Source organism: Lycium ferocissimum, chromosome 10 (genome assembly GCF_029784015.1).
Source record: "Lycium ferocissimum isolate CSIRO_LF1 chromosome 10, AGI_CSIRO_Lferr_CH_V1, whole genome shotgun sequence".
NCBI classification, from domain to species: Eukaryota; Viridiplantae; Streptophyta; class Magnoliopsida; order Solanales; family Solanaceae; genus Lycium; species Lycium ferocissimum.
Window position 1 is genome coordinate 37,647,930 of NC_081351.1, and position 13,503 is coordinate 37,661,432.

Genomic DNA, 13,503 nt, shown 5'->3' on the forward strand with positions numbered 1-13,503 from the left:
CCCAATCAACTTCATCATGAGCCAATCATCACACCATATTGTCTTGTCTCCCTTCTTTTATTTCTTCTCTTTCTCTTTTTAATCATATTTTGATCCAAATCTCTTCATCTTCACACCGTCTTATTCCTACATAGTAAAAATACACTATTAAGCACAAAGCAATAGTAATTAATACTCAAAAGACGATTAAAAGTGTTAGAATGTGAAGCAACAATGGCTACATATATGCATTTTTTACCGAACATCACCACCCCACACTTAAACTCTTGCTCGTCCTCGAGTAAGCACTAAAACCACTCTCAATAAATCAAGCCTAGGAACACCACCACTTTGGTTGATACCAACAATTAGGCCCTCTAGCAACTCAAACCATCAAATATCTACTTCCTGATCATCATGCAAGATTTACAAGTCAACAAACAAACAACAAACTTCTAACTTCCCTAATCTCATAGATGGACTCTAACTCATCAAATTTAAGCTCGCTCACCTACTCTGTCAAAGAAATCTAATAACATCATCCATCTGTCATAAAACAAGTGCCCTCATAAGAAGAAATAGTCCACACACTCAAGTCAAAGAATCGAATGTAGATTAAGGACTTAGCATCAAAGCACAACTCTCGCACTCACAAAGAAATTCACATGTATGCACAAAGAACCATAGGCTTGCCCATTATGTACATCTCTACTAATGTAAGTATGCTCGAATAGAATCAAATAGGACTTAATGTTGGCTAGGGGACGGGTAGGAAAACTATATAATAGTGACTTACACTTCCCTAAGCACTTTGCACTTTTAGACTTCATCACCCATTATTTTCACCTCTTCACTTTATTTTTCAGCCCTCTCTTCATCAGTTATTTTAATTTCATTAGTAATTCTCATCATATCAAGAACGATTCAATTTTTTTCTCAAGATACTTTTTTCTCATTTTTTTTTTCCATATCACATTCTTTCTAAGAGGGTCTTTTTATCACTTTGCAGCTATGATTGGTCACCTTTTACACTCGACCATCCCTTTTCTTCAGATTTCACAATTATAACACAGTCTAAGCTACAGTGCTCAAGCGAAGCGTAGTAAAAACTAGGATTCAAACAAAAGGATCAAGGCAAAAATACGGCTAACAACAAAAGGCTACAGGCTCAAAGGGCTAACTAGTGGTACAATTTCTGAAAAGGCTAAAATTCACAAGACATATAAAAGAAAGCCTATCATCATCTTCCAAACAGAGCAACACTTATTATTTCGCTTCAATAACATGCAGAGCAAGTTCTAGACTAAGATGCAAAACATGGAATATATGCAAGAAATCCTCACCACACATGGCACAAGTCTCAATCAAGATGGATCAATTCTACTCTAGGACATATAGGATCATGACGAACTAAAAAATAAGAATAAGCTATACACAGAGTCACAACCATGAGCTAGGTGTCAGAAAGTCTGCTATATTTTTCATTGCTCAATCACTCACAGGAAAGTACTATTCAAGCTCAGGCCCAAATATGCTAGTATCAAACAAGGTAAAAAGGGTCTTTCTTCTCTCTCTTTACTACTCCTAAAAAAAAACTAACCCTAAAAATAAAAAATTACCCGATTCAAAAGCCCCCCTCGGGAAAGAACTGAGGCCATAAGAAAACCCAAGGGGTGGATGATCTATGCCACTAAAAGAGAAAAAGAAGGTATAAAAGAAAAACAAAAGAATGAACAAAGAAAAAAATCCTTTTTTTTTTTTTGAATTTTTATCAGTTTTCTGTTTTTTCTTTTTTTTTAATATATAAGGCTAAGAAAAAAAAATCCAAAATCCTATGGCATAATCATCCTTGGCCTCAAATTATCAGAAGTATCCCACCCCACACTTAAAAATATGCATTGTCCTCGATGCATGTATAGTAGAGAAAATTAAAACAAGGGTGAGAAATGCTCCCTGAGACCCTCTAGGACCTAGCTAGCAACATAATCCTCAACATTAAGGGTCAGGACGACCCCACACTTAAGCCCAAACATGCTGCTTAGCTTTCAACTTGGGTACTCAGACTTTCCCTAATCTGCAAAATAAAAACAAAACAAAGGTGACACTATAAAAATAAAATAAATTAAAATAAAAATAAAACACAAGCTGGGTTGCCTCCCAACAAGCGCTTGATTTAACGTTGCGGCACGACGTGAATCAGCTTTTTCCTCCACCTCGAACTTATGAATTTCACCCCTAATTTTGCATCAAATTTTTTATCACGCTTCTGGGGCGCTGGTGTAAAAATAAAGGAACCAATCAATAGGTGTCGCATCTTGCACTTTTTGGCCCTTAGGTGAGGAATGTCGTTTTGTCTTTTTGGTGTGGCAAATTTCAGGATATAAGGCTCTTGTTCCTCATTAGGCTCGATTTCCATGTCGCCAACCAAACATAATGTAGAAAAATGTTTAGAATGAGGACCAACATGCCCCAACTCTAAAACTGCATTATTTTTAAATCCTCACTTTTGTACACTTCCTCAACATTGGCATCATCAACAAAGATCTGATCAAATGGTTGAAATTCCTCTATCTACTCCACATGCTGACCACTATCCAAGATAATATGTAGTTGGGCATCAGACGCCTCAACCTTTTTATTCAATTGAGCTTGCAGGTCATGGATATCTGAGCCAAATTGGTCTATCTCTTGTCCGAGCTTTGTTCTTTCTTCCATGAAGTATGTCATGTCACTTGTAATTTCATCAAGATAATCCCCCCATACCTCTAATCGGTGAGCTCAAACCAATAGCCAAGTATCACTCACAACATCCACTTTGTGAAAATCAATTGAGAGACCAGAACAATAATTAGGACACTCATTCCACTGACCACCACACCATTTACAAAAGTTCCAATCATAGGATTTAGAAGGGTCACATAACACATCCCGTACGATCCAAATTTTAGAACAATTTTCCCATAAGTGGGGTCCTCCACAAAGTGCACAAAAATGATTAAAACACGAATACCAAACATTCGATAAATTTTCGTTAAAAGATGTCATGTCAAGAAGAATACCAGAATATTAAACAAAACAAAAAAAAAAACTTGAATAGACAAAAAGAAAAGTCTAATCTAGATAAACAGTTAATTTCTAAGTTCCCGATAACGGCGCCAAAAACTTGTTGCTCCCAACCGCACACGCAAGTATATCCGTACAATTAATATAAGATTTTAAGTCCAGATATCGTAACTCACAGAGACTTATGATTAACTATTTACTAAATTAAACGATAGTAATTATCTACACAAGAAGCAAAATCCAAAGTTATATTTATAAACTAACTAAAAATAAAGTAAAAACAATTAATGAACTTCAACCAAGAAAGAACGGATTTTTATCGGAGAAGAGAAAGACCTAGGGTTATGACCACTAACAATCCAGTTGAATCTTCAAATCGTTCTACCTATAGGTTATTAGTTGACGGGTTGATGTTAACTTTATGAATATCTTCCGAGTTGCTCACAAGCCTGTAGATGCAACTATAACGCCTATATTCCTATGGCCGTCAGAGGTAACAAGAACACATTTACTTTTCCGTATTCAAGTAAATAAGGCTAAAGGGTATATTTCTATCCTCATTAACGAAACAATTAATCGAGCAAGCTCTATTATTCTTATTACGCATGCAAATTCCCTATCCCTAGTTCAATTCACAAGCCATAGATAATGTCTAATTAGTGATCAAGTAATTACACAATTAAGCATAAGAATAAATAAGCAACCCAAAAATATAGAAATTTAATAGATAGAAATGATAATCAAACGTCAACTTTCATGTTTGTGTCAAAAAACTAAAGAGTTTAGCTCCACATAAACATGGAGGAAAAACAACAAATCATCCGAATAACAATGTCAAAATAATTATTACAGAGAAGAGAAGGTAAAACCCTGTAACTACGGCCTCCACGGCGGCTCCAAGCTCTATCTAAGTCCAAAGTTCTGAACTAAGGGTTTCAAGCAATCCAAAGTTATGTGAAAACTCTGTAGAATATGTATTTATAGAGTGCCAAAAGGCTTGGACTTTCAAAAACCAAATCCAACTCGGACCGTGAAAAATTGCGAGTCGCAAAGACAAGGCAAAATAAAATTCAGAGGCCTTATTTTGCGCGATACCCATGCGCTGGACTGATCACGGAATTGAAGCTGCTAGTTACGAATGTTTTGCACTTTCAATTGCCTTACGTTCTATGCGTGCTTCCGGTGCACATATTTAAGTGCTCCCACTCAGCCTCATCATAAGCCAATCATCGCACCATATTATCTTGCTCCCTTCTTTTGTTTCTTTTATTTCTCTTTTTCTCTCTCTTTTTAATCACATTTTAGTTCAAATGTCTTCATCTTCACACCGTTTTATTCCTACATAGTAAAAATACACTATTAAGCACAAAGCAATAGTAATTAATACTCAAAAGACGATTAAAAGTGCTAGAATGTGAGGCAACAATAGCTAAATATATGCATTTTTGACCGAACATCATAAATAAATTTAGTCCTTTAAACATGAAAGAGGTCAATACCCTATTTGATCCTAGATCGAGTTATCTAATAATGATTGAAGAGTTATAGATTAACTTGTGTAGACAAGTGAATTATAGCTTAATTTGTGTAAGCAAGCGCTATTTGTTACGCCCTATTTTGAACGGGTTCAAGATAGTTTACAACTTCACGGTTCTTCTAACTGGTTTAAAAGGGTTCGAGTCGCCACCTTATTTTTTAGGAAAATCAGGAAACCTATATGTATTTGTGTGTCTACTCCATTTTAGTCCACGAAACCTATGAGATTCTAGATAAGGGTTTTATTTACCCCGAGGGGAAAGTATTAAGCATCCCTCAGAGCCTGCCCGAAGAGAGTCCTTAGACTTAGTTTAACTAAACACTAGAGGGGCACTATCTATCTGTTTATCATTATTATTACCTGTTTTCAAAATGTTATGACTTCATGAAAAGCTACACTAGGTGATAATATACTAAATATATACAGTGTATAAAAATGTATTTGTATCAAGTGTCAAGTATTCATAAAGAATGTATAGTAAAAAAAAATATATAAAAGAGTATAAAGAGAATGTACTTCGTAAGTATAAAGGTATATCTGTTAGTACAAAGAGTGTATATATATGTTAGTGTAAAGAATGTGTAACTATATTAAGAATATAAAAAAAAAAAAATGTGAGACTATGTAAAAATAAATATATCAAGGATATAAAGAATGTGTGTCTATGTATATTAAAAGAATGTATGTATATTAAACATATAAAGAACATATTTCAAGTGTAAAAGAGTGTACGTCAAACCTAAAATGTATAAAGAATTGTATAACTAGGTATATTAGTGCATAAATAATGTAAAAATAATTTACGAATATTCATTGGTGTAAAGATTTTATATAACGAAATTATTCAGAAAAGTGAAACTTATTTGACTTGTTTCTACCGTTTAGTTAAAAAGAGTGTTTGTTTAATGAATATCCTATCAGAAGAATAAGGAACAAAATAATTGTAAAAAGTATTGGTAAAAAATAAATATAAGGAATTGTGGATAAAAAATGAGTGAAAATGTGTAATGCCTCTAAAGAATAAAAGATTTGTAAATGGACGACTTAATATTTGCCTAGCGTCAAAATGTGAATTTAACTTAATTAAAATATGTATTAGTGTACACGAAACAATATAAAATGCAAGTTGCATTAAGAGTATATAAAGAATATAAAATAAGGGATGGATTAGTATTTTGCCTAAACGTCAAAAGTGTAAATTTATTTAATAAAGTATTTATACCAAATCAATTTAATCTAGTTAGGAAAGTATTGACGGCCTAAGTCTTGCCTAAAGCGAATGACAATTTTAAGTTTAACAAACAAGACGACGAGTAAATAAATATATCAACCCGTCATTCCAAAAATAAAGTTTCCACTATACTATGAGTTTATGTTTTGTACAGTTATAAAAAAAATGCGGAAAGTAAATACAAACAGTGATTCGATGAAATCTTCGGATTCCTTCCGAGTGTCGTCTTCGGGATGTATCTCCGGGTACCTGTATAAACACTTAGTGAAAGTGTTAGTAAGAGAATAAATAACTATCGAATGAATTAAAGAAATAATGAATAAATTTAAAATAAAAAACCCGTCTTTTGTACATGGGAGGCCTTGGAAATCGACGGAAATTTCTTCATCGGCCATTTGAGTTTAGTATTCGCCCAAATGATAAGAAGGGTAAAAATGTCAACAACAGTCCTGTTGGCCGTCGGAGTAGTATTTTCCGAGCACAAAATCTAACATTTATTTAGTAAAAAGAATGCAAAAAATAGTTATCTACCTTAACCCTAGTCAAACAAGAAGTGTAGAAAATAGTAATAGAGTCTTACAAAATTATATCTTTCATTAAAAGTATTTCACATTATACCAAAAACATGTTAGCGCTGCACCGATACATACATTATTCATGACAATTTAAAGCCCGTAGAGCACAACCCAAAATATTAGAAACTAGTGAATTCGACCGCGCTTTGCGTGGTAGTCAAAAACCTAAATAATCTTTTATTAATACTTGAATGTTGAAACAATTAAACAAATATCTTCAAGTCCAAATATATCATTTTAAGTTCTAATCCGTTTTGTTATTAACATATCATTTTATACTTCTGTCTACTTTTTATCATTCAAGGATATTTTGTTTTTAGTGATGTTTGACCCGATTTGTAGTGAAACTATGCCCTTTTCCTCTAGTTCTTCCTGTTTTAATTTGTTCTTTCTTACTTGTCTACCTGTTCATTTTTTACTAAAATATCAAATCTTCCTTTTGTTTCTTACGCTCTTAACTTTCAAGTAACTTAAGTAGGTAATTAAAGAGATCCAAAAGCATAATAAAGATAGGAAAGAAAAAAAAAAAAAAAGACTCAAACGTATTGAAAATTCTTTTTGACTCATGAATTGTTTCGGAAGTATAAACAAAAAATTATATAATCTAACAATTACAGTAACACGTGCATTAAAAATGTACCCGTTAAAAAAAAATGAACCCGAAAAAGAAGTCTTGATAGCTCCCCACAATCAACAATCAATTGAAAAGCCAGGACGGAATGAGGATATCAGTAGACATTTGCAAGCAAACAACCTGCGGCCAAAGAGAACAAAAAAGGAAAGCAAAGAAAATTAACCCAAAAAGGAACAAAAGTGGCACAAATTGGCTCAGTAGACATTTGCAAGCAAACAACCCATTTTAATGGATGTTTTCCGGTCAGATCCAAAACTTTAAAGCAGAAAAAATTCCGTTTTGGGCCATAAATAGTGGTGTCAGTGACAAACAAAAGGAGAGGGGGTGGCGTTGGTTGTTGGCTGCTCCGGTTCACCGGAGCAGCGAAGAAGACGAAGTGGGCTGTTTGGTGGGGTAGTTTGCGGTGGAGTGGGTGAGAGGAGAGGAAAATGGTGGTGTTGTGGGCGTGGTGGTTCGCAGCTGTTGTTGTTCGCCGGCGTTGGTGGTGTTGTTGGTTGGTAGTGATGGTGGTGACGTGATGGGGCAGTGGTAGTTGATGGAGGTGTCGTCGTGGTGGTGTGGTTGGGGGACGAAGAAGGAGGTGTGGTCAGTGTTCACCGGAGCTCGGAGCTCCGGCGTGGCGGGGCTGGCGGCGGCTGTGGGTGAAGAGGAGGAAGGGAAGAGAAATAATATATTAGGAGAGAAGGAGAAAAAAAATCTGAAAATTAGTGTGTATTGTGTAAAAATGAGTTCATGAAAAGAAAAACCCCTTCTATTCCTTTATAATACAAACGAGAAAAGGCCATAAATAGTCCCTTATCTATGGGAGTAGGTCTAAAATGGTCCCTTAACTATACACTTACCGATTTTAGTCCTTTAACTATTCAAAAACTTATCAAATTTGGTCTCCGTCTATTTGTTATACAAACAGCATACAAACCCATAAACCTCCGTGAGATTAATGTTAAACCATTCCTCAAACCTGTCTCTCTCTCTCCCCGCTTCTTTTCCCTCAAGTTCATTCTTTAACCTCAACTTTTTTCCTTAAGTTCTCTCTCGCTTTTCGTAACCGACGAACTGCGTCGGTTAAAACCTACGGAGTCTTTTTTTTTTTTTTTTTTTTTTTTTTTGAAAATTAAAGAATGAAATGTAGGAACTTGGAATAGAACCCGGGTATGTTCCTTGGCATTAAAGGGCTTTACCACTAGACCACTGATATTCTTTGTTCATATACTTACATTGATTTAATTTATACTGTTTTTTCGCTCTAAAAACCGACGGAGTCGGTCGGTTTTTTTATAAAAAAATTTAAAAAAAAAAAAAAAAACGGACTCCATCGATTTATTTTAGAAAATAATATAAAAAATAATTATATTTTTTCGCACATTTTTGCGCAAAAAATAACCGACGCAGTCTATCGGTTTTTCCGTCGGTTTTTGCCAGTTTTTTAGTAGTGTTTGAGAAGAATGGTTACAGAAATTGTGTGCCTGAGTTTGTCTTTTCGAATTTCAGAGACTCGAGAGCGACACCAGTGCTAGAATGCTCTTTTTTTTTTTCTTTTTCTTTTTTTAACAAGAGAAACTCGAGGAAAAAGAAGCAGGGAGAGAGAGACAGACAGGTTTGAAGAATGGTTTAACATTAATCTCATGGAGGATTATGGGTTTGTACGCTGTTTGTATAGAAAATAGATAGAGACCAAATTTGATAAGTTTTTGAATAGTTAAAGGACTAAAACCGGTAAGTGTATAGTTAAGGGACCATTTTAGACCTACTCCCATAGATAAGGGACTATTTATGGCCTTTCTCCTAATACAAACTAACCCCTTCTATTGTCCAAAAAATAAAAGAACTCCCCCCCTGTCCCCTTACCCCTTTTAACCCGTGTGTAAAAATGCAATAACCAATGGATCAAGAACCCAACCCATCACCTCAAATGTGAACTTTTAAAAAGGTGACGAGACCTTGACTTGATCGAATTTTTGCTTTGTGTTTAAAATTAATTGCTCCGATTTTCTCTGCACTGACGGACTGTACTAAAATATAGTTAAATAATAATGTAAGTATAAAATACAAATATTAATGTATAAGATATAAAAATGTACTGCTATAAAATTAAGAAACAATTATTAATTGCACAAAAAATGGTAGTATTTCGCTGTACATGTGCAAAATAATGACTCTCGAAAAAAATGACAATAAATTGATAAAATTCCTAAAATAAGGATAATCATCAATAAATTGTCGAAAAAAGTAAAAATCTATTTCGTGCTCTTTAACGAATCAGGGCACCCCAAAATGTTAATTTTAAGCACGTCGAGCCAAAATTAGGTGTCAACACTATTGGAAGGGCTGTAGCCGAGTTCTTGGGTTTCTTTAGAAAACTAATGATTTGATAAACTCTTAAGTTTGATATACTATTTTATAAGGATATACCGTGCAAGTTGGATATCGATTATGTGAGAAAATAAATTTATCACATGATAAGCATTTACCTTGGGAGGAGGTGAAATTTATTGAAATCAAGAATGGACTTGCAGTAGTAGAGCCAGGAGAGGAGTTGAGTGGTTGAGGGATTTTTTTTCCATTGATTTTGCAAAGTGTGAACTCAACTTTGTGCTAGTCAAGCCGCTTAACTCGAGCATATATATATAAATATATATGTGAATTCGGACACATAAATCTTCGACATCACTATGTGAGAAAGTTAATTCAAGAAGGAATCATCTCTCTCACATTTGTGGCGTCAAAAAAATAATTTTGGTGATCCGATTACCAACAAGTTATTGATCCTTGAATGTTTCAATACTTAAGTAAGAGATATACTAGTACTGGTTGTCACAGATTAGAGGGTTGAGTTCTAATACTCTTAATGAGGTTCAGTTCAAGGAACAAGTGTCTCAAATCTGATAAAGACACTGAAAGATTTTCACCTATATGAACATAGAAGTGGTGCCGCTTCGATTGAGAGGTGGAGTTGCTCTCATAAATGTTCATGAATTTTGGATAGCACATGGCCATAAAAGTGCTAAGTGTGTGAGTGGAAAGCAAGGATGAAATAATTATGTGTATAGTGTCACCGATGTAATCACAAGAAATAGCATGTTCAAAGCTATTGTGCTACATGGAATTTCGATTTCATCTTGTGATGCTATACTAAGGTAATGTTCAAATCGAAAGATACATTACTCTACGCATAAATATTATTTGATTTTTAAGTCATGATTTATATTTAAATAAGTGGGGGATTGTTAGGATTTTATTTAAATATAAATATTTATTTACAAAAGGGTTTTACATGAGAAAGTGTCCTTCATGAAAGGAGATGTCCTTTCAAAATTATATAACCGCTCTTGTTTATTTAAAAGAATGCTCCAGCCTTTTGAAGACAGATTTTTTTTATTATTGTTACTTTTTTCTTCCTCCCTACAAATATCTTTTTTCTTGTACAAAAATCCTGCACTTGAAAATCAGAAAAGTTCTTGCTTTCCTAAGATGGATTTTTCTTGTTTGCTCAGTGCAGATTTCCAAAAGGCATGTCGTATCCACTAAAACTATTTGCGTACAATCCCATAGCAATCTCGCAGAGGAGAGGGTGCAAATACCGTTTTTAGGAAAGCTTTTCGTACGTGTTTCAAGCCTCCAATCCTATGTTTATTGTTAATATTGTCAAACCTTCATCTTTGTGTTCTTCATCATATATTTTTGTGTTTTCGGATAATATTTTCCAACAAAACCACTACTGTGAAGGTACATAGATGGAACGTATTGCGAGCATGTTGATCTAATTTTTAATTTTCTATTGTATTATTTCATTGGGTGTTGTGTTATGTTATAATCAGGATAAGTTTCTATTTGGATGTACTGAACTTTTGATTTTGGCTTTTATAGGGTCGTATAGGCTTCAAAATATATGTAATCTTGTAATTTCATTTTACGCATATCTGTTTTTACATTGATACCAATACTTAACTATAAACTTCTATTGCCCAGTGATCCCCGTATGTCAGAATTCCTCTTTTAAGATTACAAAAGCTACTACATACAAAAAAAATTATAATCAACTTAACTTCTTTGCTGTGGCACTAGGGCTGATCTTTTAACATACCTACCTCAAAACCAGTGGTTCTCCCACACTTGATGCATGGAATTCAAAGCAACACCTTTAGTCTCAGGCATGAACATCACAATAACAATGGTCATAATAGCAATCCACCCAGCAAAGAACAAGAAAGCCCCATACTTGAAGTGGCAAAGCATGGCCAAGAACGTTTGAGACAGCAAGAATGTGGTGGCAAAGTTCACGACGACACTTATGCTCTGCCCAGTTGACTAAATGTTCATTGGAAATATTTCTCTTGGAATGAGCCAGCTTAGAGGACCCTATGACTAACCAAAACCAGCAGCATAGGTACACATCAAGACAAGTACTAAGGCAGCATATTGCTTGCTAATGTGTTTGCTTCCATTTTCACCTATTGAAGTTGCCAGTGTAGAAGCAATTGCTATCTTCACCAACATTAAGCCAATGATGCAATTAGCATAAGTATCCAAAAACTTAGTCCTATTATTATAAATTACATAAATTTCTCAACATCCTTTTGTGTTTTTACTCTTTTTTAGATTAGCACGAAATATTAGGCGGCAAAGTTGTTGGAAAATTATAATTCAAGAGCACAAAAATATATGAAGAAGAACACAAAGATGAAGTTTGACAATATGAATAACGAACACAGGATTGGAGGCTTGAAACACGTACGAAACGCTTTCCTAAAAACGATATTTGCTCCCTCTCCTCTGCGAGATTGCTATGGGATTGTACGCAAATAGTTTTAGTGGATATGACAAGCCTTTGGAAATCTACACTGAGCAAACAGTGAAAAAATCCGTCTTAGGAAAGCAAGAACTTTTCTGGTTTTCAAGCGTAGAATTTTGTTGTAGAAGGAAAAAGATTTTTTTTCTCTTGGGAGAAAGAAAAAAGTTAACGTTGGATTAAAAGTTGTTGGGTTTAAATAGAATTAGTGGTAACCCAAAAATGAAAGGACACACCCTTTAATTAAAAGACATGCACCTTTTTCTTTTAAAACACTTTAATTAAATTATATTTAAATAAAATCCCAACAATCCCCCACTTATTTAAATATAAATCAAGACTTAAAAACCAAATAATATTTATGTGTAGAGTAATGTATCTTTCGATTTGAATATTATCCTAGTATAGCATCACAAGATGAAATCGAAATCCCATGTAGCATAATAGCTTTGAACGTGTTATTCCTTGTGATAACATCGGTGACACTATACACACAAACATTTTGTTCCTGGTTCCACTCAACATGCTTAGCACTTTTATGGCCATGTGCTATCCAAAATTCATGAACATTTATGAGAGTAACTCCACCTCTCAATCGAAGCGGCACCATTTCTATGTTCATATATAGGTGAAGATCTTTCAGTGTCTTTGTCACATTTGATACACTTGTTCCTTGAACTTAACTTCATTAAGAGTATAAGAACTCAACCCTCTAATATGTGACAACCAGTACTAGTATATCTCTTACTTAAGTACTGAAACATCCACGTATCAATAACTTGTTGTTACCCTTTGAACCCATAACTATTCATTTCATAGTGCTGGGTAGGGTTGCCATTATAGGTGGACCTAATTAAGGAGTTTTAATTTAATTAACTCGAGGTTGGTTCTCACCAACTTCCTTATAAGAGTTTTAGCAATTGGATCACCAAAATTACTTTTTGACTCCACAAATGTCAGAGAGATGATTCCTTCTTGAATTAACTTTCTCACATAGTCATGTTGTAGACTTATACGTTTAACTTCACATAATATATTTATATGTTCGAGTTAAAGTGGCTTGACTATCACAAAGTTGAGCTCACACTTTGCGAAATCATTGAATTGTTTTAAAAATCCCTCAACCACTCAACTCCTTTGCTTGCTTCTACTAATACGAGTTTGTTTCTTAGATTTTCAAGCAATTGCACCTCCTCCTGAGGTAAACATTCAACCTTTTGTGAGTTTGTTTCTCACAAACTCGATAACCAACTTTTGCGGGTATATCCTTATAAAATAGTATGAAACTTAGAGTTTCTCAAATCTTTAGTATTCTTTTAAAGAATACAAAAAACTCGGCTACTGGCCCTTCCAATAGTGCTTGCTTACACACGTTAATTAACATTCTTCCATCATTATTAACTAACTCGGTCTAGGATCAAATATGGTATTGTCCTCTTTTATATTTAAGTGACTAAATTTGTTTAGCACTTTCTCAATGTAATGAGATTAACTCAATACATAACCCCCACCATTTCGCTTAATCTTGATACCCAACATAGTATCAATTTGCCCAGATCCTTTATTTCGAATATGGAAGATAGTAACATCTTCGTCTCTATTATGTTATTGGTTACAACGTACCATCAACATATATACAACTAGCACAAAATAATTACTCTTATATATGTCAATATCCACCAATATATATCTAAG

General features: G+C 34.2%; 1 long non-coding RNA gene across 1 annotated transcript; it reads right to left on the minus strand.

Moving 5' to 3' along the window:
* Nucleotides 1-6,928: 6,928 nt before the first annotated feature.
* On the minus strand, nt 6,929-7,388 carry LOC132033741 (uncharacterized). Its single transcript, XR_009408859.1, has 2 exons — nt 7,240-7,388; nt 6,929-7,139 (listed from the first exon to the last, which is right to left on the minus strand). It is a non-coding gene; the product is annotated as an uncharacterized LOC132033741 (long non-coding RNA).
* Between the last annotated feature and the right edge of the window lie 6,115 nt (nt 7,389-13,503).